Source organism: Nicotiana tabacum, chromosome 2, assembly GCF_000715075.1.
Source record: "Nicotiana tabacum cultivar K326 chromosome 2, ASM71507v2, whole genome shotgun sequence".
Classification (NCBI taxonomy): domain Eukaryota; kingdom Viridiplantae; phylum Streptophyta; class Magnoliopsida; order Solanales; family Solanaceae; genus Nicotiana; species Nicotiana tabacum.
The window spans coordinates 86,079,408-86,085,919 of NC_134081.1; positions in this window are offsets into that span (position 1 = coordinate 86,079,408).

The following is a 6,512-nucleotide window of genomic DNA, read 5'->3' on the forward strand; positions in this document are numbered from 1 at the left end:
CAATTAATATTAATTAATCAAAGAATACAATTTACACAAGTAAGGCATGCTTTGAGTCCTAAACTACCCGTACTTTAGCATTAATAGTAGCTACGCACGGACTCTCGTCACCTCGTGCGTACGTAGCCCCCCACAATTTTAGCAACAATTGTTTAATTTTAATCACCTATGAGGTAATTTCCCCCTCACAAGATTAGACAAGAGACTTACCTCGTCTTGCTTCAATTTAATTCACTATAAAGCCTTTTTCACGATTATCCAACTCCGTCTGGCTCGAATCTAGCCAAAATAATTCGATACAATCACTAAATATTATAGGAATCAATTCTATAAGAAAATACTACATTTTAAAGAAAAGATCCGAAATTAATTAAAAAATCGCCCGCGGGGCCCACATCTCAGAATCCGGCGAAAGTTATGAAATCCGACAACCCATTAAATTACTAGTCCAACGATACCAGTTTCACTCAAATCTGACTCCGAATCGATACCGAAATCTCAAAAATTCGTTTCTATGAGATTTCTAAAAATTTCCCAAATTTAAATCTCAAAACACTAATTTATGGTGAAAACAATGATATACTTGTATATGTAGACCAAATCCGAGTTAGAATCACTTACCCCCAATGTTTTTCCCTTGAAAATCTGCCGAAAGTCGTCTCTGCTCAAGCTCAAGTACGTCAAAAATGGCAAATGGGACGAATGCCCTCTTTTTATAAAACTGCCCAGCAGCCTTCGGAACTGGTCCTCGAACTGGGCCTCGATCGCGGCTTCGATCACAGGCTCGAGCCTAGACCTCGGTCATGGCCTAGATCAGGGCATCGAGGTTGGGCCTTCGATCAGGACATCGAGGTTGGGCCTTCGATCAGGGCATCGAGCATGGGCCTTCGATCGTGGCTTTGATACTGAGCCCCGTCCCTGGCTTCGACTCAGGCCTCGATCGTAGGCTCGATATCTGGGGCTCGATATCAGGGTTCGATCTGGGGCTCGATCACAGCCCAGAATATACAGCAGAAGGGAAAATTGCAGCAACTTTTAAGTCCAATTTTTGATCCGTTAACCATCCGAAACTCACCCGAGGCCCTCGGGATCTCAACCAAATATACCAACAAGCCCTAAAACATCATACGAACTTAGCCAAACCTCTAAATCACATCAAACAATGCTAAAATCATGAATCACATCCCAATTCAAGCTTAATGAAACTAAGAGTTTTCAACTTCTACATTCGATGTCGGAACCTATCAAATCAACTCCGATTGACCTCAAAATTTACACACAAGTCATAAATTATATAACGGAGCTATGAAAATTTTCGGAACTGGATTCCGACTCCGGTATCAAAAGTCAACTCATCGGTCAAACTTCCAAATTTAAATTCTTGTTTTTAGCCATTTCAAACCTAATTTAACTATGGACTTCCAAATAAAATTCTGAACACGCTTCTAAGTCCAAAATCACCATACGGAGCTGTTGGAATCAACAAAATTCTATTCCGGGCTCGTTTTCACATAATTAGACATCCGGTCTCTATTCGAACTTAAACATTTTAATTTGTTTCTTCAAAATTCCATATCTCAGGTTAGGGACCTCGGAATTTGATTTCGGGCATGCGCCCAAGCCCCAAATCACGATATGGACCTACCGGAACTGTCAAAACATAGCTCGAAACTAGCCAAAAGTAACTCAAAATCATCAAATAATCCCAAAGGAAACAAACCCAAATGATAAAGGTCGAATGTTTAATCAATTGCTCAAGGTCAACCAAAATGTCATACCCAGGTCCGCACCTCGGAACTCAGCACAACCCATAAAATCTGACAACCCATTCAATTACGAGTCCAACCATATTAATTTCACTCAATTCCGACTCTGAATCGATGTTCAAAACTCAAATATTCACTTTAGGGAAGTTTAGACAAAATCCCCCATATTGTGGACAATGGTATATCGATACTAAAAATCTCTCAATGTGAGATATGGAAATTAATTTGAACACTATCTTGATCCTAAATTGAGGTTTGATGTTGATTAAGGATTTCATTACTATTATGATAATCTTGTTTGTATTATTTTTTATTCTATTGAGAGGGTGTTTAGTTATACATACTAGTGCTATTCGACGGTACTAACGTCCCTTTTGTCGGGGGCGCTACATCTTTAAATGGATGCAGGTGGTTCCACAGCAGGAGATATTGATCAGTGATAGCAGTACACCTTCTTCCCAGCTGTCTTGGTGAGCCCCACTTCATCCCGGGGTCATGTATCTTTTGTACTTTGTGTATTCGGTTTGAGGTATAGCCGGGGCCTTGTTGCCAGCATTAACATTGTACTCTACTTTATCTATAGAGGCTCTGTAGACATAGTGTGGGTTGTGTATTGGTACTGGGGAAAGACAAACTATGTTATGTTGTGGTTGTATTACTTGTCTATTTGAGACTTTAACAATGATGAAACTATTGGAAATGAATTGGTATTATAGACATGAACACATTTTTGTCTAATTAATGAAAATATGTATTATCTCTATTCGTGGATGAGTTTGGGTATAATGAAATCTAACAGGCTTGCTCGGTTGAGCACCGGTCGCGCTCCTCAGTTTTGGGGCGTGACAAACACAGTCGGAAACTCTAATGCAACTATCTGAGAAATAGAACAGTACTAAATATAATTAAAAAAAGGAAAGTCTAGGTCTGCGGGCGTCATAGCAACTACCTCAAAGTGTCCGAGCAGATACTGGCACTAAATCTAGCAATCACCATATCAAGATGTACATGTATCTACACACGAAGTGCAGAGTGTAGTATGAGTAAAACCAACCCAATGTACTCAATAAGTAACATGACTAACTTTGGGCTGAAAGTAATGACGAGCTTAGAAGAATACAGTCAGAACCAATATAATGGAAACACAGATATCACAATGAGAAGAACAGTAACAACTCAGATAAATTTCCATATTCAACTCGATCACAGCACAGAAATTTAGACATGCTTTCAAGTTCACAAATAAAGGCCAACACTAGTATGAACATGTCAAGTATACCTAGCATGAGGAATGGGACATCTCTATGTATACATGTCAAATATGCATGTCAAAAGTACAACATCACAGTGAAATTTCCAGGTACTCACACTCGTTCTTTCCCTTTGGCATGATCCATACGATACAAATGAAACGTGCAAACGCGGAACTTTCATAAATGACTCTATTCATAGAAGTACTAGGGGTGCCTATGTGCTTGATTCCCCATGTGTCCTATTATTATATCTTCTGTTCATGGGTATCAGAAAAATACGTAAGTTGCTAAAGTTTATCTGAAGGCATATTGATCTTATGACATTCCGAGAAATCTTACTGACTTACTTCATTATGCATTGCATTCATTTATACATGTACATTGACCCATGACCAGATGGCGTTATATACGCGTATATTATATATATTTGTGGGATATGAGAAAAGTTTATGGCGTTATATACACACCACCACCTGATCAGCTGGTATACGTTGATGATTTCTCCCATAATGGCTGAGATGATATGACGGGATGCCCTCAGAAGCTCGATGATATTATGTACGCATATACCTATACATGGTATGGCATTTATACGCACATGCATGACATTATAAATTTTTCATGATTCACAGAGCTATTCAGAATTACTGGTTGAGTTATTTACTCCATATTTCTTTCATGTCTTTTATATATTACTGTCATGCCTTACATACTTGGTATTTTATTTGTACTGACGTCCCTTTTGCTTGGGGATGTTGCGTTTCATGCCCGCAGGTCTCGATAGGCAGGTTGAGAGTCCTCCTAGTAGGCTATCAGCTCAGCGGAAGGTGTTGGTGCACTCCACTTGCTCCGGAGTTGCCTATATAGTCAGTATGATTTGGACATGTATTGATTGGTATGGCGGGGCCATATCTCGAACTTTATGCATTTTTGTACTCGTAGAGGCTTGTAGACAGATGTCATGTATATGGATACTTGTATGGCCTTGCCGGCCTATGTTTTGAGTATACAAATGATCATGTCGGCCTTATAGGCCCGTTTATCGCATGCATAAGCTTCTATATCATGTTGGGTCATCCCATGTCTAGTATTCTCTTATGTTTAATTCTAGTTATCTCATGACGACCTTTCCGGTTCATTTAACCATGATAGTATGATAAGAAGGATACGTTACATTGGTACTCAATTGAGTTAGGCACATGGTACCCGTCGTGGCCCTACGGTTTGGGTCGTGACAAAAGTGGTATCAGAACAGTTCTGTCCTAGGGAGTCTACAAGTCGTGCCTAGTAGAGTCTTATTTATGGGTGTGTTGTGAACCACACTTATAAGCAGGAGGCTACAGGGCATTTAGGACTGTCACTCTTTCTTCTTACTCTAGATCATGTGGTAGAGCTCAGTTCTAAGAATTCAAACTCCTAAATTTTATTTTATTTGTAATACAACGATACCAACGTTCAGAAAGACAGTTGGTAAGAGATTGAACTTGGTTGTGGAAGAATTAAGTCAGAGGAACTCGATTTTGCATCATGCTTATGATAAATAAATGTGAGGTCTTCAGCAGATCATGTGTGTACTAAGATGTGTAAGCTTTTTTATAAGGAGCCTTAAGGCAAGAGTATCTATCCACCCATATGGTAAAAAGAAATAAGAGAATCAGAAGGTAGATACAAGTTTCGGCAAGTAAAAGAAGCAAGATGAAGAAGGGCACGAGGTACCTAGTTAATGAAGATTATCAGTATTTGCAATTCAGACAGAGAAATACAAGCATTATGAGTTACTTTCAACAATAATAAAGTTATATACAATTGGCCACACTCATCTTAATTATGCCCTATGAGAGCCAGCAGATATAGTTTAAGAGAAAGATATGATATCAGGATCTAGCTGGGGTTAGAGTAACCCAAAAATAGTGGATGGATTGTTATCATTAGCTAACATTTCCGAAGATAGTGCAAATATGGTAATAAATCTCTTTGTGAGACACCCAAATGGTGAACTCAAGAATAGTATAGTCAGATATGAATACTAGAATATTCAGAAATTTCAGAAGATAGGCAGTGGAATCCTAGAAGGGATAAATATTTACCTTAGTATGACTCCAGCCCCGAGTAAACAAAAAAAAGAATGTTAGGCATTCCGAAGAGCCAGTGAGATGAAGCAAGGGGAGCTAAAAGTGAAAGCACGTTTTGTTGAAGTTTTCAGAATAAAGTGATAGACAAAAATATTATCCAAAGAATAAGAAGAGAGTAAATGAAGCATCATAAGTAAGATGTGATATATGGGTGATAACGGTAAATCAAAATATGACACGATGACGGAGTTTATAGTCAAGTGAAGGAAAAGACAAGAGAAGACATGCCTTGAAACAATAGAAGAGTATAATCCATAAAGTCATATCCTTCTTTCGAGAAATAAGTTGGTGACTCCAACATGATTACCAGAAGGAAACGTTAGACCCCGGAGTAATAGAAATTAGTATAAGCTGGTGAATAAGATAAAATGAATATGAATTAGGGACCGAATTATTTGACAATAGCCGACATCATGAGAATTTTAGAGATCACATTCCGAAGATAATAGAATAGAGAACAGAAGAATAACCTTTAAAGGTCATTCAAGAAGACGCTTCCCTAAAGCGAGCACTGTGAGCAAAGTTAAGCTTAAGGGACTAAGTGTGCTAGTTACACTAGGTGTCACCCTCGTGCGTAAGAACTTTAGTTATCCTTGGTACAGAATGGTTACCGCAAGGTGGGTAAGATGCCAGTAAAGACGTGAAAAGACGCCAAAGATGAAGAGGTAACTATGGAATAGTAAAGAAAGAATGCGGTAAAAAGGTGAAGGGAATGAGATTGGATTTAATCAGATCCTACATATATGATACGACTCCAGAAAATTATGCAAACATGACGCCGAGGAGAGACAGTAAGGGTTCCGCACTAGATGATACTGATAAATAAGTGAAAATGAACACTCGATACATAAGGAGCCAGTACGAGAGGTAAGTTAAGACAAATGACATAACCCAAGAGGGGTTACGTAGAATATAGATATGAGAATGGACCAACGAGTAGTCTGTAGTGGATTCAGGAAGAGTCTAATTATGGCTAGACAAGAGGATACAAATAAATCAACAGATCGTGCAAGATAAACATAGTGAACCCCAACATAGGGAATCCAGTCTCGCAGAAACGAGATCGTAATTATTGAAAAATTTTCAGATAAGAGTTAGGGTAGTTAAAGGTATTGTATAAGTGTTCCAGAAATAAAAGAGAGTTTCATTGGGGAGACATTCAAAATTTCATTTCAGAAGCAACCCTACGAGCACAAGGGCCCGGAGGTATGTAACTAAGGAAAATTATAGGTGAGTAAGAACATCAAAGATTCCTTCGGGTATGCAATGTGATAAGCTCGTAGCTTTACAGGAGTCAGAGGGTCTCCACTATGTACTACCCCGAAAGACTAGCTGAGGAAATAAGGAATAAGGCTTCAACC